Raw genomic sequence first — 26,521 nt, 5'->3', positions numbered from 1 at the left:
TGGTTGGGTAGGGTTTCTCATTTAGAAATTTCCAAGGCAGGGGGTTGAAGCAGGGTGAAGCAGAGGAAGGTTGGATCTGTCAAAGCAACATCCATCAGAAATAGATAGAACTGCCTATCCTTAAATATGTTATGTCATTTCAGATGTCTGCTGGTTGTGTAGGAACCACATGAGCTGTAGAGCTGTTGGGTAGGACTGTAATATCAGCTCTACAGTATACTCCTAAATGGGACATGAAGCTAGAAGGAACCCTAAGTATGAGCAGGAAGACAAACAACAAGCAACAAGGAACTACCAAGCCCAGAACGGCTTTCATTCAGTCCAACCTACTTGCAGATAAAAGTTTATGTTTTATTGATCCTCAGAGTATGCAAAGACAGACTGCACATAAGCAATATCTAACACATAAATGGTAATCCTTATTTGAGGTCTATGTGACCAGTAAATAATGTTTTTAGGACTTGTTATTACTGAAGATGTTTCTCAATATTTGGCACTTTATATAACCATGACATCAGTTTGATGACCCTAGTCACATAATATTGTGGTTACAGCATTTCTAGCATCACACAAATGGCAGAGCTCAGCAAAACAATACAGATCAGGGGTTAGATGTCACTTATTGTCAAAATGGAGTTGACAGACCTACTATAACAGGACAGCTGAATTTGTAATTCTTATTTTATGCCAACAAGGCTACCAATGGAAAACTGGTTATGTGTTCATCTATAGCCATATTGCCAGGATGGCACCGTTTTTATGATCAGAAGAACCTACTTTGATACCAAAATGAAAATGCAGCTTCCAATACAATTTTCCTCAGGTTGTAAGGCCACTGGCTCCCACAAAGAAATCTCCTAAAAACAACAAACATCTGAAGTCAGACATTTATTACTTTTTTCTCCTGAAATGTGGCTGGCTGCACTGATTGTTCCATCGTATGTGTAGCCTTTGCACTCAGTTTCATTTAGATGTGCCAAATGAGAAAATATGCAGAAGGATTATAGTTAATGTTGTTTCTGGACAGCGAGGTGTTTTTCAGCAAGTTTGCTTGGTTTGTTTGTTATTCTTTTTATTTTTTGTGAGGTTTGTAGGGTTTCTTTTCTTCTTTTGGCGAGGCAATTCTTAAACTGAATCGATTCTCCCTTTTTAAAGCTATGATTTGATTAGATCTAAATCGTCTGCTATCGCCTCAAATGCAGCAATCACCCAGTTGCTGACTAGAAAAGCGCTATGCAGCAAATCCAATGTAAATCTGATCATTCAGACTAACCGCTTCAGCTTTCTGCTTAAGTGGAAGCAACAAAGGTTGGAATAACAGTTGGAATATGCAAGCCACACAGTCTGTGTGTTATAAAATAAGAGATTATCCAGGGTACAGTAAAGCATTTGCAAGAACTGTCCTGTCTATGCAGAGATTAATGTTATAGATGAGCCATCTGTCTCCTGGTGGTCTTTGAAGAGTTAGACCCTGCTACAGTTTTCTCCATGTTAAAATAGTCAGAGCTTCTTTGGACTAGTTTGTACATTTTATTAAATAAATACATCTCATTTCCTTTAAAATTTGTCTACCATATTTCCTAAGAAGACAGATTTTGGATTCAATGTATTTACCACCACCAAAATCTAGCATCAGGCTGAAACTAAGGGTAAATTCACAGGGAAAATATGTAACACAGAGAAGCTGGATTTGGACCATGATTGGGTCACGTGGCCTCGTGATGTGGTCAATTATGGAAAAATTACAAAAATCAGCAATTATCAGCTCTCTGTATTTTATCTGTCTTAATCTTTTATGTAAGTATCAAATGGGACAAATTTGCTTAAAGGAAACAGTTATGTGGTAGACAATCCAGTACAGGAAATGCATGGATTATTCAAGAAGATGCAGGCAAACAAAGGGATAATATCTCAACCAGCCCAGAAATCATTCCACAAAGCTTGTTTTGATTGTTGTATGCCTTCAAGTCATTTTCAACGTATAGGTAACTCTAATATGAACCTATCACATTTTTGGCAAGATTTGTTTAGAGGAGATTACTAGGTGACTCCCCAAAGTCACCTAGTACGTTTAATGGTTGAGCAGAGATTCCAACCCTGGTCTCTAGAGTCATATTCTAATGCTCAAATCAGTACACCATGCTGGCTTCACAAGCAATCTCTTAACAAGGGCTGCTGGAATTACCATATATTGTGGCAAATCTGGTGCCCACCATCTGGGTGTGTGGGGAACCCGTTGCCCCATGTCCCTCATGGCCCAGCTTTCTAGGAAGCTGATCCCGTGGGGGAAGCATCAACAATGCAGCTTCCCCCATTGCATCCTTTGTCACACAAGATATCATCTGTGTTGCCGCCCCAGTGGCATATGATGGCTCCATTCTAGTTGATCCATGGAGTCCCACCAGAAGTTCCTCTTCATCATCAGATGGGAGCCAGTGGGCTCCGTGGGTCAATTAGGGTTGAACTGGCACGTGCCACCAAAGTAAGCCTCGTCTGCTGAGGTCGAAAGTTAGTAGTGCAGATATCAAAAGCTAAAAAGGGAGGAGACAAAGAGTCATTAAATGTAGGATCAGGAATCCCAAGAAACACATGAATACCAAGAGTACAGATTCTGAACAGCTATGGACAGTGAAGTCTTCCTACAGCTGTTGGGAGACTTATAGGTGTCTGCCTCTGGGTGCCAGGTGCTTGATGAGCCAGCAACTATTTATTTAACAGTTCCTATGAAGTTTCCCCTATCCTATTCACTGGACCTCAAAGGGATCTCAGCCTCTGTCAAGCCCTGTTGCTGCTTCTGCTACTAGCTTCTTGGATTCAGAAGAAAGACATTCAGGGCCCCACAATTCTTTGGAATGATTCCCAGAATGTGAATTATGACCGTTCTTTCACAGCAGAAAAAATAATATCTAAAGTTTCTACTAGTATGGCCAAAGATTAAAAAAGGATAAACCATGGCAGGCAGGTCTGTTAAAAAAAATCTATGTCACAGAGGAAATGAAAAGCCCTTCCTACTATAGATTCGGCATCCAGGGATTAAACCAACCATGTCTTGAAATATTTGGAGGGCGGGAAATTCCAAATAAACAAACAAATATCATTTTGTCATTTTGCATAAGGGACACCCTTTTACTGTGCCATTATGTATAAAGGGAACAGAACATCCATGGATTTTGGAATCCACAGGAGGTTCTGGAACCAACCTCCAGTGGATACTGAGGCCCTACTGTCATTGTTACCAAAATTCTATTGGACTACTTCTCACTTGTAATACACTTGGTGCTTGGGAAACACTGAGCCAAAGAATGGTACTGGGTTATAAAAAAAAATCCCTGAGTTTAAACATTAAGGCCACCGTTTCTATATATATATTTTACAACCATACTCATTTATCTTGGTGAAAGCCCCACTGAATTCACTTTGAATTTACTTCTATCCAAGCATGTGTAGGATTGCGATATCAATTGGGAGTTCAACTGTTGCATCTTGCTGCCTTTTTTCAGCAGTTCTGCTTTATGCTTCATTCTCACAGTGAAGTAGTTTTGCCAGAGTTTGAATTCCTATGTGTATATAGTATATGCTCCTTCCTGAGAGGAGCTAGCTTCAAAAGGTTGTGGATGCAGCAGTCTGATCTAAGCCAATGCCAACAGAGACAGTGAGTGATAAGCTGTTGTTTTCCAAAATCCTTTCAGAAAACCTTTGAAAGAAAGAAATACTATCTGACCAACTACAGAAGGTCTAAGGTGTGTTTGTGCTGCTGTGATAATCTGCTTGGGAAATAATTTTTATTAAGTTTGTTATCAAAGGAAGCATCAAATAATTCTATCAATTTTCAAGGTCTTTGAAAAGTGTGTGATTTTCAAAGATTATTTACAATTTGGGCAAAATTTGCATATGGCTTTTTGGACAGAAAACAGCTATTTATTTATGTATTTGCATAAGAGGGAAAATTTAGGTTATCTGTACCAATATACTGATAATTCATTGTAGAATGAGCCCTGAACTACAAAGATTCTTGTCAGTAAAGGATGATTTTTCTCAGGGGTTCCCGAGACTCAAGGAACACATTTTTGTTTGTCGTTTAAAAAGAGAATGTATAATATTCTTTCCATTCTTAACAATCAGCACATTATCTTATACCTTATTTTGTGTGTTTTCCCCCCAATGGTCCAGAAGGATTCCACTATAGTACTCAAAGAGTGAGATTAAAAATAAATAGGTTAATATCATAATAATATGTAATAATTGGAATGTTGTTTAGAGTTTGGGTTGATTAATGCTTGCTCTTATTATAATACTTCTTTTTAAAAAGGGTATTACAAAGCTGGAAAAGAAGCAAAAATTATGAGATGCCAGGATTTACTTCAATTAGAGGAAAGTTTATAATGTTTGATGGTTTATTAATTTGTTTGTTTTTTAAAAAGAAAAATGATTAAGGAAAGGTGGAATTTATTGTTTTTTTTAAAAAATCAGTCATGGGTCAAACAAAGTCTATAAGAAAATATTGTCTCCCTTTCTCACAGTACTGGAAGCTAGGATTGTTCAATGACGCTGCCTGGTAAGAAAGTAAGGACAGAAAAGGGAAGAATTTCTTTGCAGAGTGGACAAGTATTTTACAGAATTTGATACCACAGGATGGTTCTAAGTGAGATTAGATAAATTCATGGAGAAAAATTATATCAATAGCTTCTTCCTATAGCTAGGGTCAGAAGGGTGTGCAATTCAGCACAACACCATGCCATTTTAAGTCCCATTTTTGGCTAACCTCTCTTTCTGTTTACCGGGAAATTGCCAAAATGGGGGGGGGGGGGATGGACGGACTGACGTTTTTGTTTGGGAAAGATTCAGCCCACTGGCTACAATGGGGAAAGTTTAGAGGCTCGTTTCGCAGTCATTTTTAGGCCTATCTACACGAAACTTAATTCAGTTGTGGACAAAATTCATGACTGTAGGCCTTCCAAGTTTCATAACAATTCACCAATCCTCTGATTGTTCAGAATTATTTTAAATTTTAACCATATCTTTTTAAAAATAAGACAAACCACAAGAGAGGGTTCTGGGAATTGCAGTCGCCAGTTGTGTCCATTTTCAGCTAGTCAGAGCATGAACACAACCAGGCCTTTTATTGGCTGAGAAACAAAGAGAGAGAGAAACTTCAACTCACATCATACCCCAAGAGGAGTTCAGAGGCTTTTCAATGCCCACCTCATGCAAGTGCTGTTGGGAAAGCGAGTTCCCAGCAGGGCCCTCTCTGAAGGAGGGGTCTAGCGAAGTTTTCCAGAAGAAATAGATGCTGCTGCCCTGCCGGTGGAAAGAAAGAAGAGATGCTACAGAGATGTTAATATCCTCATCTCCAGGAGCCCCCTTGGTAGGCCACTCAGGTATAGGGCAGTTAACCTCATCATCTCTAGTAGCCGAAAAATTCAGCTACTGTTGATTTGTTTCAATGAGCCTTCCATCCTGTTTTCGGGGATTTCACAAACGAATCACCACATTTTCCAAATCAGTTTCAGTCCAAATGGATATGTGCACAACCCTACCTAGCCTTATTACATCCGGATGATTGTCGTTATCAGATTTTTATGATGGCAGAGGTTGAGGACTCATGCTTCCAACTTATGTCAAAACACTCCAGTATTTTCAATGTCAGTGTTCTGTTTCATTCTCCAAACTAGTTCCCTCTCTGCAGGTACAAGAAAATATGCCATGCTAATGAGCAATAATAAATGTTTTCTGAATTTATGAGCAAGTGGTTTTTCTTACTTTGCTATGACATTCAACTAATTTATAACTTTATTTTGAGTAATAAAACAAAATAATGATGAGTAATATGTTCCAAAGTTCTTTTTTTTAAAAAAAAGACTTTGGTACTTTGTGCAAAAGGTACCTAATACTGTGTAGAATGAGTTGAACCTTTTTCACATGTCATTCTGTTCTAAAAAGGGGGCAATGACCCTGTTTTAGTTATGTATGGCTCTGGAGTATTGTGTTGTTTACTCGGAATGAATGCAGCATATATCGGAATGCCTTTTCTTTTCCAGATACAAAATTCTGGATTGTTGTTTTCAGCCTTCAACACTCTGGAGAACGTGCTTAATTAAAATGCACTCCTGCGTTGATAGCAAATTGCCAAAAACATTATAATATAAATTGGAGCTCATTTTATTTATTTGTTTAAAATTCATAAGAGCATATGTGTTTCTTTTCCTCCTACATCTATTTAATTTTTACAACAACCTTCCAAGGTACATTAAACAGAGAGATAGGAACTTACTTATTTTATGACCACATCTCCCAAAACCCTTCACAGAAAATGTACTAGCCAGTGGATTTGAGTTCTAATGCATAAATCCAACTTTCATAGACCCATTGAATCAATAGGATTTATGTATGTGTTGATTTACTGTTTAGTGACTACCAGATCCCATCTGATAGAATCATAGAATCCTAGAATCATAAAGTTGGAAGACATCTCATGGGCCATCCAGTCCAACCCCCTGCCAAGAAACAGGAAATTCACATTCAAAGCACCCTCAACAGATGGCCATCCAGCCTCTGCTTAAAAGCTTCCAAAGAAGGAGCCTCCACCACACTCCAGGGCAGAGAGTTCCACTGCCAAACAGCTCTCACAGTCAGGAAGTTCTTCCTGATGTTCAGCTGGAATATCCTTTCCTGTAGTTTGAGGCCATTGTTCCACATCCTAGTCTCCAGGGCAGCAGAAAACAAGCTTGCTCCCTCCTCCCTATGACTTCTCCTCACATATTTATTCATTGCTATCATGTCTCCTCTCAACCTTCTCTTCTGCAAGCTACATGCCCAGCTCTTTAAGCCACTCCTCATGGGCTTGTTCTCCAGACCCTTAATAATTTTAGTGGCCCTCCTCTGGACACATTCCAGCTTGTCAACATCTCCCTTCAATTGTGGTCCCCAGAATTGGACACAGTACTCCAGGTGTGGTCTGACTAAGGAAGAATAGAGGGGCAGCATGACTTCCCTGGATCTAGACACTATACTCCTATTTATGCAGCCCAAAATCCCATTGGCTTTTTTTGCCGCCACATCGCATTGTTGGCTCATGTTTAACTTGTTGTCCTTGAGGACACCAAAATCTTTTTCACACGTACTGCTGTTGAGCCAGGTGTCCCCCATTCTGTATCTTTGCACTTCATTTTTTCTGCCTAAGTGGAGTATCTTGCATTTGGCCCTGTTGAAGTTCATTTTGTTAGTTTCAGACCATGTCTCTAATCTGTTAAGATTATTTTGGATTCTGATTTTGAAAGCTATGAAATGTCAGTTCTGATTAGTACTTGAATGAGAGACCATCAACAAATCCCAGATGCTGTAGGCTACATTTCAGAGGAAGGAATGGGCAAAACTACCTCTGAGTATTCCTTGCCTAAGAAAACCCCAAGAAATGCCACTTGATAGAACACATACACATAGAATTTGGTATCAATTGGATTTAGGCTGAAATCATATTTTTTTCTAAACTCTACTTTAAAATGAATCTGAGTTGCCAAAGGGTGTGCTGAGTGGCACATAATCAAAACCTTGAACTTGGATTTTATTTACACTGTCGATACATTCAGTTTATGAATAACGAAAAATGTATGTTGACATATGAATGAGGAATGCCACATATATTGGCCCTCCAAAAAAAATAAATGGCACAGAACTTCTCAGCCTTAGTTACATTTGCTGTAATGGAAATGGGATAAAATGACTTTTTATGTAAATTAGAATTGCTACAGGAGGGCTGTTTTTCATTTTTCTGGGAGAAATTGAATGTCGTCTTACCGAACTCTATTTACATATGCTTTAGTCGATGGATTATATGTCTAAATTATGAAAATTATTGCTTACCTTTATTTTGATTTATTTCTATTTCTATGTGGCAGTTCTGAAGCTAGAAAATAAGCAAAGGCTAGTAAACTAAGATTACCTGCAGTATTTTCTTGCAGAGATAAGTATACTTTGCAGTCCCCCTTCCTGATTTCTATAATATTAACTTTTTTCCAAAATCTTATTTCATTAAGTAATCACATTTTTGGTGGTAAAGAAATGAAATTCACACCATGTGGTGCTGTGATACAATATATTAATACAATTGCCTGGCACCACATTAATAAATTTCTCAGGGTTTTGCAAACTGATTTTTATTGCCTAAAGCTGCATTGGACTGCATCGGTTTGACAGGCAGGTCTACGAGAACCGTTTCCTTCATTTCTGAGGAAACAGTTTCTTGAGAATCATTCTTATTTTCAGAACCAAAAGTCACTTCACAGATCAAAAAGCAAATATCCCATATTTTTCATGTGGATCCCAGTGTATTAAAGGAAATTGAAGGGCTTGGCTCTGTGAGAATGAGAACATAGACACAGAACGAGCGTACTTGTGATTAATAGCCTGGCTAAACCATTGACATTACCAGGGAAAATGTCTTTGGATCTGTTCCATAACGAGTTAATTTTCCATTAGTTCACTTTAAGATCTGATTTGTTGACATGATTAAGGGGTTAATTAAAGGACCAAATGCATCGGGGAACAGACACCTTGGTTAATGAGGACTCTTGCCTTACCTTTTCCATCTTTTGTTAAGTGAGTACATAAACTATAGAATGGCCATTTGTCTTGAAAATAAAGGTGGGTAGAGTTGACAATTCAGCACAAACATGAATGACCCAAGAATGACCCACAATAACAAGCAAGAAGGTATATCTGTTTGGTATTCCACAACAGTAAAGAAGCATTGCAACCTTGTATAAAAAGCATTTGATTATTGGACTTGGGCCCAAGGGACTAGGTCGGAAATTCACAGGGCCATAAAGCTTGCTGGTTGCCCTTGGACAATCATGTCTCTATCCAAGGAGAGCCTAGTATATCTCACGGCTAATAATATAGAATAAAGCTCCAGTATCAATTAGATTGCTAGGAATTGGGACAGAGGATGGTGGAGGTGTTCCCCAAGGGTGGCTGAAGGGCCACATATCATTTTTATAACATGTCCCTTACCCCGTTTTTTATTTTTATTTTTATTTATTTAATGCCCCACCTGGCAAAGTAGTTTTCAAAAAATCTAAAACATACTAGTTCAGCTAGTATGCTCTCCTGTGTTCTAACTCTGGGAACAACTAGGGACATGTTTCCACAGCATTCTGAAGAGTTTTCCCACTTTTGGTGTTGGAGGAAAATTCTGAGAGTGCCTTGGACCGCAAGAAGATCCAGCCAATCCATACTCCAGGAAATAATGCCTGGCTGCTCACTGGAGGGAAGGATATTAGAGGCAAAGATAAGTACTTTGTCCACATAATGAGAAGACAGGAAAGCTCGGAGATAAGAATAATGCTGGGGAAAATGGAAGAAAAAAGACAGAGGGGTCAACCAAGGGCAAGATGGATGGATGGTATCCTTGAAGTGACTGGCTTGACTTTGAAGGAGTTGGGGGTGGCTGCCGACAGGGAGCTCTAGCATGGGCTAGTCCATGAGGCCATGAAGAGTCAGAAGCAACTGAACAAATAAACAGCAAAAACCCACTACTGCTTTTTATAGGCATTCAGAACTTTTTTTAAAAAAATAGGAAATGACCAGGGGCAACGTGGGGGGCCCAAAACAATTTATGGACCTGGTTTCTGAAAGTTACCAAATTCATCTGAACAAATTTTACAGGAATCGAAAAAAAGTGCTTTTGCTATAAAAAAATATTTTTGCAAAAATTATTTTTCTATAAAATGCAATTGTCCAGGCCATGTACTAAAGTGATTTGCTACATTTTTTATAGTTTTCATCTCTACATAATATTCAACTCCTAAGCCATAATGTGCTGCCATTTATAACTCATATTTTTTTTTGATTTGGTACCTTTTGGAAATAAACTCTACACCTGGCCTACACATGGACTAAGGATCACACTTGGTTCACCCACAGCTTACATAAAGTGTTGTACAACTTGGATTTCATTCATTCATTCATTCATTTAGTTATTTATTTTTTGGATTTACACCCACCTTCTTCTCAAATTGGGATTCAGGAAGTGTATAATACAAAGATAAATACCTGTATCAGAAAATCATAGTTTCCTTAACTTGTGTGGAGTGATTCTGCATTCAATGACCTAGAAACATTTTTTAGTTCTTTTTGTGTCAAACTCTCAGCAGAAGCACAGGACAGACAGTTCAGAACTGGAAGCAGACTGCCAAGGGCCAGACGAAATACCATAGGGCAAGGGATATTTTCTCCTCCACAAGTGACACCATAAATTGCTTTTTATGAAATGCCAGAATATCTTTTCATTCCATCACATATGAGAAATGGGAACGTAAGCCTGAATTATAAGGTGATACTTATAGAAATATATAGAACCAAATGCAATATAACTTGTGAGAATGACATAATCTCCTTATATAATCTCCATAATCTCCTTTCATATTCTAATGTTAATGTCCCCCATATTATTGCACAATCAAGTACGCAAAGGTAAAGCTACAGGAGAACACTGAAGACTCTGGTTATTTTTCCTCTCTGTCACCTCTAAATCTATAGGTAAATGCAGGTATTATTGTGCATATGCCTATCAGAAGTGGGAAATAAGAGGAGGGCCGTCTTGATATTGTGGTTGTTGCAATGTTCTTTACTTGAAGTGCCTAATGCCTATCCATTTAAGACAACTTTTGTGGGCATTGCCTAGTTAACTTGGTGTCTAGCCAACCTCCTTAAGTATAATTGAGGGGTTGAAGTTTTTCATCTAAATCCAATAGTTAGTCTTGACTACAGTGGACCTATTGAATCAATGGTAAGTGAACTCTTATATGTTGACTTAACAAGTTTCTATTGATTCTGGAGTCTACAGTAGTTGGATAAACAAGTGAATGCAGGCCTTCCTCTCTTAGATGAGAACTAGATATGAGAACAACAATCTCATCAAACATGCCACCGGAATCACCACGGTTCATGGAGATTCTGGCAGTGCCCATCTAGGGGCGTGAGGAACCTGTTACCGCATGCCCCACATTGCCCAACTCACCCAAGTCCCCATCCCACGGGGGGAAGCTTCTGCCACCCAACCTCCCCCCATCGATCCAATGCCACTGCCACAGCATACGCCGGTTCACCTTCTCCTTTAAGACAGAGCCCGTCATAAAAAGATAGGCGAACTGGCACATGCCACCATAATTCACCCCCATCTGATGAGGTCGTTAGAGTTGATTTCTTATTTTTCCTTCTCCCATTCCATTCTGCTGAAACTTTGGAAAGTTTCTCCTTCTCATTCTTCTCTTTCTCCTCTTACTTCTGTTTCTTCTTTGTGGGGGAGACTGCAACTATGAAAAAAACCAGGTAACATAGACACTAGAGAATAAAAAGGTAACCTTCCAAGCTTGCCTTCTATTTCTTTCTCTCTTTCTTTCTTTCTTTCTTTCTCTTTCTTTCTTTCTTTCTTTCTTTCTTTCTTTCTTTCTTTCTTTCTTTCTTTCTTTCTTTCTTTCTCTTTCTCTCTTTCTCTCTTTCTCTCTTTCCCTCTCTTTCTTTCTTTCTTTCTTTCTTTCTTTCTTTCTTTCTTTCTTTCTTTCTTTCTTTCTTTCTTTCTTTCTTTCTTCTCTTAGGTGTTATGCCTTCATTTTGTTTTGTGTTTTTAATCTGATCGATATATAGTTTAAGTAGGTCGCACCTTCTGGGATTACTGTTTGACTAAGGAAGACATGTTGATGAAAACCCTAGGTCATCACTTTATTGGTAAGGCATTCTTCGAATTAGACTCCAGAGATTCAGGGAACAGAACTCTCTTGAGGTCTGCCAGCCTCTCTCATCCCAAGTTCTTCATCAGAGGTCTGACTCAACTAGAACTCTCTTAATATTTTTTTAATGAGGCTGGGAGAACTGATGCCTGCTAATGAAGATATAGAATTGTCCACTATCTTATCCTGATTAAATTAAATATAAGTAGTGATGTTTTAGCTCCTTTGGGGTCCTTTCAGTATTAATGACCTTGCAATGTTTGTTATTCCAAAAATTTACCAATCTGATCTTTAGGTCTAAACACTGGTTCAGAGTTCCCAGTTGTTTGCATGACTTTGCATCTCCCAACTCCAACACTGACTCCCCATTCTGTTTGTTGATTTGAAGCAAAGCTGAACATCTTGTCCCTGTAAGAAATATTTTGTAGTTATTTTAAGAATAGTGCAATTGATTTGGCTGAATGCCTCACAATAAAGCAGTTTGGAGTGATTTGAGCCAATTTGTATGAGTTCTGAACAGAATGACCAAATTTGGTTCAAGAGGCAGGCAGGCAGCTTTGAAAGAGATGGGGCAAGAGAAGTATGGGGGACATGAAAAATAAGTTTTCCATATCCTCCAGTTCAATAAAAAAGATTATCAATAAGGAATAGAGAGATTGTCAGGGATGTTATCAGTTGAATTTATAGATTTATACAGCATGCTCTCATTACTCCCTTCCTTCCATATGTCACATACTCAATCAGTAAGTTTATTCCTATAAGAAAGAAAGTGCCCTCTCTTTGTATACATTGCTTTATAAATAATATCATTATAATAATTTAATTAAATTGTAGCAAACTTAACTGACTGATACTTTACAGGGATAGTGCTAGAAATGGAGCTGTATAAAATGAATAGCCAAGATTCAGCAGTCAACAACAGCATTTGAAAACTTTAAAAATATGTTGAAATCATGGAGTAACCTATTGGGTTGCTTTAATCCTGTCTCTATGAATATTTCTAAAATGTATGTTTAATATTCTAGTGCAGTGAAACCTAAAGTCCCAACTTAAGAGCATTTTGAGTTAAGAGCAATTGCTCAGCCTGGGTTTCACTTTGACATACAAGCATCATTTTGAATTAAGAGCTAGCGTCAAGAGGGAGTGCTAGTGCAAGAGTACAAGGCTTTAGGGCTTCAAGGGAGCCGCCTCCGTGCCTCATTCTCTTGTCCACTTTGGGAGATTGCTGTCCGTTTTACTCTTGTCCACTTTGAAACTTTGTGTTAGTTGATTTTGTGTGGTTTTTTATTCTTGGTATGTTTGGCTTCATGAAGAGAAAGAGGGTGAGACAGCAAGAGAGGGAGGCAGGCTGGAATGAATGCAATATGAAGAAAATGATGCTTCTGCCTCTTGGGCTTTGTGCTTCCTTACCCCAACTTTGTGCTCCTACCATTTAAAAGTTGATCTATCTTTTCTATTGTTCATGTGAATGTGCATTTTAAAGTACATTTTCTTATTTATAAAGTACATTTTCTTATTTAAAAACATGCAGCAAAAATTGGAGGGGTTTTGGGGGAAGAAACAAATTAATAGTATTTCAACGTATTTTAGTAGAAGAGCAATTTGAGTTAAGAGCTTGGTCATGGAATGAATTAAACGCTTAACTCAAGATATCACTGTATAAACCAGTGGTTCTCAACCTGGGGTCCCCAGATGCTTTTAGCCTTCAACTCCCAGAAATCCTAACAGCTGGTAAACTGGCTGGGATTTCTAGGAGTTGTAGGCCAAAAACATCTGAAGACCCCAGGTTGAGAACCACTGGGACAAAGCAATAGCCAGAAAATAAGTAAATGATAATAATTTGTGTTAGGGTCAACACAGGTCTGAAATAAAGGTTCACAGAAATAAGGTAAACCCATCTCCATTTGGATTTTCAGTCCAGATGGGAATGAATTTCATCTAAATTGATGCACACTGAGTAGGACACACATGCTCAGCCTATATATTATAACAAAAGAAATTATAACAATTTTGTCCTTTCTATGATGCCTAAAATACCTGCCTCGTTTTACATAACAGTGGGATGAGCCTACGCTATTCCAGGTATAAGAATGAAGTAACACAATTAGTAACACAATTAATAATATAAGACACTGTCTTATTTTCGGGGAAACACAGTAGCTGTGGTGGTACCTCCAAAAAGCAATCTATAGTCACGGCAAAAACTAAAAAGATGTTCATGAAGTTCATTGTTTTGATGTGCCTCGTCATTATTACTTCCAGTTCTATGCTGGATTCAACTACTTTGTTCTCTGAATTTTTCTTGGGATCAGTTTTGTACCCACATTAGAGAAGAACCTAATTGCTCACAAATGCTTGCTTTAAATCTCTACCTTCCTCCCCTTCATTTATGTTACTGCAGTTCTGACAGTGATAGAAGGAGAAGCTCTTCCTAGTTTACACAGTGATGCTGTTTGACAGTGTTGTGGCACTAAGGTAAATAGGAGGAGGAGGAAGGTGGAAATTGGGTGGGAGTGGAAGCGGTCAGGAGAAAGACCAAGGTCTGTTACACTCCCTTGATGTAATTAGGAGTGCAAGGGAGGCCAGCCTTAGCTCATAATTCATCAAGTCTGCTCCATTGGCTCAAATCAATTATTAAACATCTCCCCTTTTTTCATGTATATACCTGTGGCGGAACAATGGTGAGAAAGGACAGGAAAGGAAAGGAAAGAAGAAGGGAGGGAGGGAGGGAAGGAAGGAAGGAAGGAAGAAAAAAAGAAAAAAAGAAAGAAAGAAAAAAAGAAAGAAAGAATCTTTTCTATTCAGCCTTCTTCTCTATTATTCTGACAAGGGAGGACAAAAAAATCCAAAGTAGATGATAACCTTCTTTGGAAGAAAAACTTCCCCATTACCTCTCCTCACATTGCACCAGCACTATACACATAAGTAGAGAAATGGCTGTGTATTTTGAAACAAAGGGCTGGAAATATGCCTTGGAGCGGAACCAGATTTGTCTCGTCCAGTTCAGATTCTCAACTGCATTAGGGGATTTGTAAACTCACCTTTCTACATTTCTCACAGATATTTCCTTCCAAGTCCCCCACATTTTGTTGGGAGAATTTTGCTAGCACAACCGTTTCCTCATTGCATGCTGCTAAATATAGCTTTGTAGCATTCAAGAGGTGCTTAGATTAGCTTTCTCATACTTGATGCTATCCAGATGTGTGCACAACTACCATCATCCATATCTCCAATATATTGTGCAGGATGTGGATGGTGGTACAACACATCTAGAGTACATCCAATGATATAAGGGATTGTCAGTATGTTGTAGGGCATGTTAGCGCCTTGTCACATGGCAAGTTGTGAACAGTCTAGGTATTTATTGTATTCACTTGACAACATAAACATGTTATCCGTGTTTTAATGGTAAACATCTATAAGAAGAGTACTGTATATCCAAAAATATTTCTGTGTGTGATTCCACTGAAATGTAAATGAAACAGTTAACTATACATTTGATGGGACTGAGAAATATGATATGTATATCTATCTACTACTGTGAGATGTTTCATTAGAGGATTAGATGAATTGCATATTCAGGTACTAAAGAAATAGTACCTTCTGCTAAGCAGACTGGATATATTCGTTGCAGGAGCAGCACCCAGCAAACAAATCTGAAGAATTTTGTTGCCATTTCAATTTCTTAAATGGATATTCCCAGAAGCCTGCCGGTACTGCAAATGAACTAAATGTTCATGTAAATCCTAAAATACTACACCTTCATATCTCACAAATCTGCTATTTATCATTTCAGATAGGCCATCAATATGCATATTGCTTTCCACAGCAAAGGCAGTTACCTGTTTGAAAGATCATGCAGTCTGCCATTGGTTTAAGTCACAGAAATGACAAAGGGCAACAATAGTGAAAGTTTGTTCCTCCCACCATCATGATAACATATAATAAAGAACAAAAATAACAACACACTGTCTCTTACAACCTCATCACATTGACCAAAATTGGTGGCACATGCCAGTTTCTCTCCATTTGCCCCATGGAGCTTTCTAGCTCTCATCCCATGACATAGAGCTACAAAAGGAGAGGAACCAGCCTATATCATCTTGGCATTAGTAACAATGAGGGGAAGCTGGGAGGAGGATGCTTCCTCCTATGGGATGGGGTTAGGGATGTGATGCAGCTGGCTAGTAACCAGCTGCTATAAATCACTACTGACCGAGAGGTCATGAGTTCGAAGCCCGGGTTGGGTTAAGCCTCCGACCATTAATAACCCCGGCTTGCTGTTGACCTATGCAGCCCGAAAGACAGTTGCACTTGTCAATTAGGGAAATTTCGGGACGCTTTATACGGGAGGCTAATTGACAACACCATAAAACTGCCAGCAAAACACAAGGAAAGGAATGCGGAAGTACAGCCACTACTGGACGGTGAAGCAACAGCTCCCCCTGTGGCCAGAATCGTGAAGCTGGAAAAATGTTAAAAATGCCTCTGAGTCTGTCTAATGTATGTTGTTTGTCTGTTGGCATTGAATGTTTGCCATATATGTGTTCATTGTAATCCGCCCTGAGTCCCCTTCGGGGTGAGAAGGGTGGAATATAAAAACTGTAAATAAATAAATAATAATAAATGTCAGGTGATGCAGGGCGTGGGGCGATGGGTTCCCCCCCCCCCCACACACACACACACACACTGGGCACTGCCAGATTTGTCACAATCCATGGTGATTCCAATGGTATATGTGATGAGGTCCTTAATCACATTTTTCTTGCTTTAGTCCTGATCCTCAACTATTTTGTCCTACTCATACTGGTAGGCCAAAACAGATGGTTGACGTCAGGTCTACCTTTTACAATGGATTACAAAAGTGGAGAAGAGTCACATGAAGTGGTGCTATTTGGCAGTTCTTTCATCGTTACATCCCAATAGTGCAATTACATATTTACAAGTTTATTCGCAATTACTACTGACCTAACTCACAAAGTGTTATTCGCACATAAACGTTAATAGGTTCCAGTCATGAATGCATTATGAAAGCCCAAGATCTATCTTTTAAGGTATAGGGTGTTAATTATTTTTTAAAAAATAAGCAGACCAGAAGTTGCAATTAGCTTATCCCAAAAATATATATATACTGAGTCTTTTAGAGGGCACCCACTGTATAATATTATAAGAGTTTAACTGCCATAGCTTCATTCTATGGAGTCCTTTTCCTAGTTTGTTGCTGTGCCAGAGTTGTCTGCTAGAGAAGGGTACATATCTCATAAAACTACAAATCCCTGAATTACACAGCATTGAGCCATGACAGTTAATGGGGTGTCACATCTTTATAATTCTGCATTGTGGATATGGCCATAATGTCTTTTGTTTGGAACATCATGTGTTTGCTTCATTGATTACAATTGTATGTAGTTTTTAAAACAAAAGTTTCAAAACTAAAATATTTCTTCAGTCTACTTAGTATCAAGATATAGTGGGAAACAGGTCTTTCAAAGAACTGCTTGTGTCTGCACACACACGTGTTGTGAAAGATGAATGCACAAAAGAACAGTAAAATATAATAGACATTGGCTTTTCTGATTTTGATTGGATTTATACTGTCCCCTGACTGATTGGCAAGAGCTATGATTGACTTTCCTTGTCAGTGAACTGTGAATGCAGTTTGCTTTGCTGAGCCTGGTGAATTTGAATATTTGGAAAATGAGCTAGAGTTTATTTTCTCTCCTGATTTATTTGTTTCCCTGGGTGCATTTGCACTGTAGAATTAATGCAGTTTGCATCAATTTAATTACAACGACTTGTAGATATGTAGTATGGTGAGGTACCAGCACTCTTGGGTAGAGAAGGCTAAAGATCTCATAAAATGACTGCAAGTCCATGACTCCATAGAATTAAGTCATGGAAGTTAAAGTGGTGTCAAACTGTCTTGATTCTACAGTGTAGGTGCACTCCATGTTCAGGAGAATGCCAAGAGATTCTCTGTGCCTGAGAACTTTTCATCTTGTTTAAAAATATGCAAAGGCACTTTCTTAAGAACCTCAAATACAACAAAAAGTTTGTAATCCATCACCTTTCTCTCTTTTTTGCAGCTTTACAGTTTCCTGAGATGCATAAAGACAATATCATCTTGTTGAGACTTCTTTTTTCCCCACTCTCAACAAAGCAAAGGATACCAGAAGCTGCTGGATCTAGTTCTTGTCCCCTCTCAGACAATTAATGGGGCTTAAAGTGTATCTCACTATTGCCCACCTGTTTTTGTGCACCTCTGGAAGGAGCAGCAGACCCAAATAAAACTTCATCAAAATATTGTGAATGATCTGTTGCAGGGATATGTGAAATCTCTGGCAAAGATCTATAATTTCCATGTCTGTCGGATGTACATATTTAAGTTCGCAAAAAGATGTGGATGAGAAAATTCAGTATTAAAATTTATTCTTCTGTGCCTAAGAATATTTCCACATTATTGTGAGAGAAAATAGAAAACGATCCAGTTACAGGGAGGCAAAATAAGAGCATTGCATCATCCCCAAATAACAATTCTACCTCCCCAACAAGTTTCCCTACAGTCTGAAAACATTGAGGACTGATGTTTAGGATTTTAAAATAAAGTTTTGTCATCCAAAGAAAAGTAAGAAAGTTATTATAAGAATATACACAAGCGTGGATTATTATTATTATTATTATTATTATTATTATTATTATTATTATTATTATTATTATTATTATTATCAACACAACGACGTTGTATGGCACAGCAAACAAGATAGATATGCTGGATTTCGTTTCGCAAAACCACAAGTCGAACACTTCCCAAGTGTCTAGGACTGTGTGATGTATTTTCGGATGATGTGTGCAGATCCCAGTAGGGTGGCCTTTTGCAGTTGGCAGATGGTGATTTTGTCAATGTCTATTGTTTCCAAATGCCGGCTGAGATCTTTTGGCACAGCACCCAGTGTGCCCATCACCACCGGGACCACTTGTACTGGTTTCTGCCAGAGTCTTTGAAGATCAATCTTGAGGTCCTGATAGTGGCTGAGTTTTTCCTGTTGTTTTTCATCTATGTGACTGTCACCTGGGATGGCAACATCAATGATCCAAACCTTGTTCTTTTCCACAACTGTGATGTCTGGTGTGTTGTGTTCCAGAACTTTGTCAGTCTGGATTCGGAAGTCCCACAGTATCTTTGCATGTTCATTTTCCAATACTTTTGCAGGTTTGTGATCCCACCAGTTCTTTGCTGCTGGGAGGTGGTACTTGAGGCATAAGTTCCAATGAATCATTTGGGCCACATAGTTGTGCCTCTGTTTGTAGTCTGTCTGTGCGATTTTCTTACAGCAGCTGAGGATATGATCAATGGTTTCGTCGGTTTCCTTGCACAGTCTGCATTTTGGGTCATCAGCTGATTTTTCAATCTTGGCCTTAATTGCATTTGTTCTGATGGCTTGCTCCTGGGCTGCAAGGATCAGGCCTTCTGTCTCCTTCTTCAGGGTCCCATTTGTGAGCCAGAGCCAGGTCTTCTCCTTATCAGCTTTTCCTTCAATTTTGTCAAGGAACTTTCCATGCAGTGTTTTGTTGTGCCAGCTGTCAGCTCTAGTTTGTAGTGCGGTTTTCTTGTACTGGTTTTTTGTCTGCTGTGTTTTGAGGAGTTTCTGATTTTTGACTTCAATCAAAGCAGGTTCTTCACTTTGCTTGAAATATTCTGCCAGGGCATGTTCTTCTTCTTTGACTGCTTGCTTTACTTGTAAGAGTCCTCTGCCCCCTGATCTTCTAGGCAGATATAGCCGGTCAACATCACTGCGAGGGTGCAGTGAATGATGAATGGTCATGAGTTTTCTTGTTTTTCTGTCCAAATTGTCCAGTTCCACCTGTGTCCAATTTATAATGCCAGCAGTATATCTTATGACAGGTATGGCCCAGGTGTTTATGGCTTTGATGGTGTTGCTTCCATTGAGCTTGCTTTTGAGAATTTTTCTGACCCTTTGTGTGTATTCTTTGCTGACCACAGTTTTCACATGTTCATGCTTGATGTTGTCCAGCTGTAGTATGCCCAGATATTTATAGGCCTCTGGCTGGTGACACTTTATTGTTTGGCCATTGGGCATATTTATGCCCTCACTTTCAATGATTTTTCCCTTCTTCAATGCCACTGTCGAACATTTGTCCAAACCAAACTCCATGTTGATATCAGTGCTAAAAATTCGGACAGTGTTGGTCAGAGACTGGATTTCAGTTTCCGTTTTCCCATATAGCTTCAGGTCATCCATGTACATCAAATGTGAAATTTTGTGAGAATTCTTAGATATTTGATAGCCGAGATTTGTTTTTTGTAAGATTGTTGACAGAGGGATCATGGCAATAATGAAAAGCAGAGGGGACAATGAATCTCCCTGGAAAATTCCTCTCCTGATGTTGACAAGTCCATAGCTTTCATTTCCAACAAACAGTTCAGTTTTCCAGTGCTCCATCATGTTTTCAATGAAGGTGCCAACTGTTTTACAAATCCCGATGGCGTCCAGGCACTTGATGATCCAGCTGTGTGGGAGTGAGTCAAAGGCCTTTTTGTAGTCAATCCACGTCATGTGAAGATTAGCTTTTCGGCTCTTACAGTTCTCCAGAATCATTTTGTCAATCAATAACTGGTCTTTTGTGCCCCTGCTTTTCCGTTTGTTGCCTTTCTGTTCATCTGGCAAGATGTTTTTTTCTTCAAGATAGTCTTGAATTCTGTCAGCTATGATGCCAGTCAGTAGTTTAAACATAGTGGGCAGACACGTTATTGGCCTGTAGTTTCCTGGTGCTGCTCCTTTTGCTGGATCCTTTTGTATTATTATTATTATTATTATTATTATTATTATTATTATTATTATTATTAACCCTTTTTTCTCTCCACAGGGAGACTCAAAGTGGCTTACATTAAAAGCATTTCAGTACAATTTAAAATCTACAAATATATTAAACTAAAGAGTCTAAATTAAAGAGTTCAAAGTGTGAACATTTCACTTTTGACAATACCATTAATTTGGAGTTTAAAGGAAAATTTCACTTGGGTGGTGGAATTCATTTGGAGCTGTGTGTACCCTCATTGCACACATAATAAATACAACCTTCTCTATATGTCATTTTTCCAGATTTCTCACCTTAGGTTCTGCATACAGAACCTAAAATTTGCTATTTGAATCCCATTTTCCTTGCATTTTGAACCATGCCAGAACCGGTTTTGCTCGAGGAACATCTGACCCATTGGTGGCAACGAAGGAACTTCCCAGGCTCACCTCTCTGTCATGTTTTCTCCTTATATCCTTCAATAACACCTGGCTTTGAGGCATCAGATTTAAGAAACCACCCTTTCTGAGATCTTTTCTCCTTATATCCTTCAATAATATTTGGGTTTAAGGCATTGGGCTTAAGAAATCACCCTTTCTGACATCCTTTCTCCATATATCCCTCAATAACATCTAGCTTTCATAGAATCATAAAATCATAGAGTTGGAAGAGACCTCACGGGACATCTAGTCCAACCCTCTGCCAAGAAGCAGGAAGATGACATTCAAAGCACCCCCAACAGATGGTCATCCAGCCTCTGCTTAAAAGCTTCCAAAGAAGGAGCCTCAACCACACTCTGGGGCAGAGAGTTCCAGTGCCGAACAGCTCTCACAGTTAGGAAGTTCTTCCTAATGTTCAGGTGAAATCTCTTTTCCTGTAGTTTGAAGCAATTGTTCCGCACCCTAGCTTCCAAGGCAGCAGAAAACAAGCGTTCTCACTCCTCCCTATGACTTCCCCTCACATATTTATATATGGCTATCATGTCTCCTCTCAGCCTTCTCTTCTGAACATGCCCAGCTCTTTAAGCCGCTCCTCATACGGCTTGTTCTCTAGACCCTTGATCATTTTAGTCGCCCTCATCTGAACATTTTCCAGCTGGTGAACATCTTCAATTACAGTGCCCAAAATCGGACACAATATTCCAGGTGTGACCAAGGCAGAATAGAGGAGTAGCATAACTTCCCTGGATCTACACACTATACTCCTACTTATGCAGGCCAAAATCCCATTGGCTTTTTTTGCCAACGCATCACATTGTAGGCTCATGTTTAACTTGTTGTCCACAAGGACTCCAAGATCTTTTTCACGAGTACTGCTGTGGAGCCAGGTGTCCCCCATTCTGTATCTTTGCCTTTCATTTTTTCTGCCTAAGTGGAGTATCTTGCATTTGTCCCTGTTGAAGTTCATTTTGTTAGTTTCAGCCCATGTCTCTAATCTGTTATGATCATTTTGGATTCTGCTCCTGTCTTCTGGAGTATTAGCTATACCTCCTAGTTTGGTGTCATCTGCAAACTTGATGATCATGCCTTCTAGCCCTTTATCTAAGTCATTAATAAAGATGTTAAACAGAACCAGGTCCAGGACGGAACCCTGCGGCACTCCACTCACGACTTCTTTCCAGGATGAAGAAGATGCATTGGTGCTTTGGGGCATAAGACTTAAGAAACTACCTTTTCTGGCATTGTTTCTCCTCAGATCCTTCAATAACACCTGCGTTAAGAAACCACCAATTCTGGGATCCTTTCTCTTTATACTATTCAATAACACCTAGCTTTAAGGCATCATACCTAAGAAAACACCTTTTCTAGCATCGTTTCTCCTCAAATCCTTCAATAACACCTGGGTTAAATTATCAGACTGAAGAAACCACCCTTTCTGGGATTGTTTGCCCTCAACACCCTTTCAATGAAGCTGAGTTAAGGCGGCCTTTTCAAACACTTATTTCAGAGGGAGACACAAAACCTGAAGGAGCATTAGCCGTTCTTTTAAAAAAAAAGATATGAGTTACCTCCTCATTTTATGGCAGCTTTAGAAATGGCAAGAAGATACCTCTACCCCACATTTGAAGCTTGTGTCATGTGAAGGACACCATCAATGGCAGTTTCTTAAGTGTGTAGAAAGTAAATGCTTATTTATTTCTATTTGAGACAAAAAAAGCAAGGCAAGTGATCCAGAATTGTGAGTGTCATTAAGATCACCAGTGGACTGGAGCATGATCTGTCTTTCTCAGAAGCCTGCTCTCAACAGAAAAATGGAGGCCCAGCTTCACTGAAAGACACTTCATGGCTTTCTTCTGTTCTGATTAGCTCAACAGGCAGGGCTCACAGGGAAACCCCATAAGGGCATGCGGCTGCCTCTCCTCGTTCTACGTGTAGTTAAATAAAACCAAAAGTAGTCTGTTGCGGCCAGAAAAAAAAAAGGCAGCAACCTCCATGCTGTTATAGCTGGCTGAAAGGGTTGAAAGATGTGGAACAGCTGGACCCTGATTTGAAAAACGGATCTGTGCATAGTGCTAATATATATGCAGTATAATACACACAGATATTCTCTATCAGTATAATAAACACACTTCCCCTTCCTCTCTCTTCCTCTTTCCCCCTCTCTCATGAGAGACAACCAATGTATAGTGGAACCTGGCTAGGTACTTTCTCTGGCATTGTTTTTCCAGGAGGCTTTGTCACATTGAGGTGCATGGTCTTTCATTCACATCTTTTCAACATCAGTCATATTGAGAATTTATATTGACCTTGAATTAACATATCAAAATTAGCACACTATGATTCCCAGACTAAAAGTGTTCTCAAGTGATATAGCAGGCCTGTTATTTTAATTGTTTAGGTGCATGGGAAGGCAAGGAGATCTAGTTTGCTAGAAATGTGAAGGCCACCCATTCAAAAAGCTGCTGCAAAGGAGCCTCTTCTGAGCTTTTTTCATGCTGCAGTGAGCCAACTAATAGTCATTCAAAATTCTTGGAGCGCTTGGCTCTGAGATGATTGGCTTCCCTGACCTTACAGGTATGAGAAGCACAGCTTAGGTAAACCATCCAGTAGGAAAGATCATTTGGATTATAAATGAGTGCATTAGGAAGCATCCAGGGAGAAGGTTGAGCCGTGAAAACTGAAAATAGGAAACATTTGCCCTGTGGCTAAACTCTTCACAATATTTAGTCTTGCTCCTAGGAGAATCTTCTTTTGAGTTTCAGAGCAAAATATTTTTTGCTAAGATTTCAAATTAGAATAACTTTTTCTGTTCCTGTCAGCCATGGAATGCAGATGCACATGGCATGTAAAGCAGGTTAAAAAATGTACCAGTATATCTCAGGAAAATTTATATAAGTTCTGTTGCCTTATCTGTAACTTCAGATTTATTATTACTATTACATTTACCCTTCCTTCTCCACTTCTAGATCTACCATGACCACTCCCCAAAATAAATTATGACAACAGTTGCCTAGGTACTATATAAACATAAAAACAGGACTTAACATCTTGTGTGCCTGCCAAAAACTGGTAAATGAAAGACACTGCTGTTGTTATTTGATATCAGGTTGCCTGACCTCCGTCATAGGTTTTTCTCAGATTTATTCAGAGGATGTTTGCCATTAACTGCCTCTAGTCCTGAAAAAGTGTAAAATTCCCAAGATCCTCCAGCAAGTTCCTATGACTGAGTAGAGATTTGTGCCCTCTTCTCTCATAGTCCTAAACTAGCACTCAAACCATTACACCATACTTATTCTCATTAAATGAGAAATCGTTAAGTATTTTTTCTATATGGGCTTTTATAAATCATCATAATTATCATCATCCACTTTTATACTTATGGTTATGTTTCTAAATGAAGTTATGCTTTCAAAAATTATTAGTACTTTAATATGAAAGCTGACTTAATTGTTGTTTTACTGTTTATCTTCTATGTATCTTCTTTTAACTTTGATTCACTCAAACATGGAGAAAAGCCACACTTAACTGAAATAAATAAAATCAGCATTTACAGAACACAGCATCTTTTCTACGTTTATAAGAATGTGTACATTCATCTCAATAATCCTTCCAATTCAAGTATGAAGAAGGTCAAAACTATCCCCTTATTGTCAGTAGGGATGAACAGAGAACTTTGTTTGTCCTCAGTTTAACTTGTGGAGTGTAGGGTCATCAATAGCTACCAGTCTGAATGATCATATGTTACTTCCAGTATCAGCCTTTCTCTGTATATCTGTTCTTAGGGAGGTAAGTGATGACAGGTTGTTGCATTCATGTCCTGATATGGGCTTTCCATAGGCAACTGGCAGGACTAGATAGGTCTTTGTCTAATCCTGTATAGTTGGTCTTATGTGTTGAAGTTAGAAACTTTTGCATGTCTGTATTCACTGGTAGTTAGACTTCATATCACTCTCTAGAACTTTAGGTGCAGCATTATTTCATGCAGTACTCTTTGTTTTCTTACGTTTCTTCCAGAAAATGAACTTGTGTCAATTTTGCACATGTGTTTGTGAGCAAAAATACATGTCTATACCTTATAAAAAAGACTAAGGATAGTTACCTTAAATAGTGTCCTAGGAGGCTTTTACACCATCTTCAAGATGGAGCCCCATGTTGCCCATTACGCGATGTTGTGAGACTTCTGGCAGAGCCACCTCCCCATCCAAACCAGGATGGAAGTATCACCGGATGCTTTCCCGCAATATGGGAGGCTTCCCGTGTTATAATCTTGCAGTACACTGCAAGAGGGACCTCTCTGGGTGGGCAACACTTTCCTTATGTGATGGGGAAAGTGTTGCCAAGAGGGAGTTTCACATGGGGTAACAGATTATCCCCTTTGCCCCTCTCCTTTTTCGCAGAGGCCCTAAGTTTGGTTTCTTCCTCTGCTAGAATTTGTCTATGGAGTGCAGTAGGATAGTGAACTGTTCAACTTCTGTCTAGTAGAGCAGGGCCCGGTATTTGTTTCATCTGTTTCATTCATGCTTTTGTATCGTACCGTTCATTCATGTTGCACGATACAGTAGACCCCTCCCCACACGGATGAAGCAGTGAAACAAAAGTGAAGCAGCACAAAACTGTTTGTTTTGCTGCTGTTCATCCCACTTGGCGCTCCCTGAGCAGCCCTTGGAGCATGTCTGCTAGCCATGCTTGTTGCCTCCTTCCTGCCTCAGTGCCTACCTTGCAGCCTGCTTATTCTTTAATCTCAGGTCTCCTCTGCATATCAAGAGGGAAACCTCTCAGAATCCATGGTACCTTAAGCCCAGTCTTTAAGCTCAGTTGTCCTGTGCATATCGAGAGGGATCTCTCTTTTAGAATCAATGGTACCCATTGCCCCTAATGGGACGAATGCATTTGTCTATTCGGATGGTGAAATGAAAAAGCTCATTTGGATGGGCACCGGTTTCGGAAGTGGCAGACAGACATAGAAGCAGGGCCATACCAACGAAACAAACAGAAATGGGAAGCGATTTCCTACAAATACACAACACTACTGCCTAGAACATTAGTTTGAGAGATCTACTCCATTCTCTTGTATTTCCGAACAGCATATCCTTATGCTGATTTTTATTAGCTTTAAAATATTCTTTTATAGTACAGAAAAGGCTAACTTTTAAAACTACTTGCAATGTGGCTTTGCCTGTAGGGCCTCTTTAGCTGAAAAAAATAGAAACTAAATAAAAGGGGAAATCATAAGGCAAAATGGGCTCCAGAAATATACAGCAAATTGCAAACTACCAAAATTATTTGCTTCATAAACTGTGAAACACACTTACAATAGACTGCTGTATGTATTATTGATATGATGAACTGGAAGCTCTAATCAGATTTTTTTTTAAAATCTCCCACCACTGTTGTAATAAGAAGATATAGTAATTTTCTCAGTAATTTAGCAAATTGATGCATATGATCTGGTAACTCCGTTGTAAGAATACAAAGTAAACATTTCTGAACAGATCTTTTGCCTTATACTTACAGAAATGAAGATGGTTTGGCCATGAG

At 39.0% G+C, this 26,521-nt stretch overlaps 1 long non-coding RNA gene across 1 annotated transcript; it reads right to left on the bottom strand.

Moving 5' to 3' along the window:
* On the bottom strand, positions 1-26,521 carry LOC103278986 (uncharacterized). Its single transcript, XR_001730343.2, has 3 exons — positions 26,496-26,521; positions 5,162-5,298; positions 1-2,531 (listed from the first exon to the last, which is right to left on the bottom strand). It is a non-coding gene; the product is annotated as an uncharacterized LOC103278986 (long non-coding RNA).

The sequence above is a fragment of the Anolis carolinensis genome, chromosome 5, assembly GCF_035594765.1.
Source record: "Anolis carolinensis isolate JA03-04 chromosome 5, rAnoCar3.1.pri, whole genome shotgun sequence".
Classification (NCBI taxonomy): domain Eukaryota; kingdom Metazoa; phylum Chordata; class Lepidosauria; order Squamata; family Dactyloidae; genus Anolis; species Anolis carolinensis.
The sequence above is the reverse complement of the archived record's forward strand: the minus strand, read 5'-3'. Positions and strand labels throughout refer to the sequence as shown.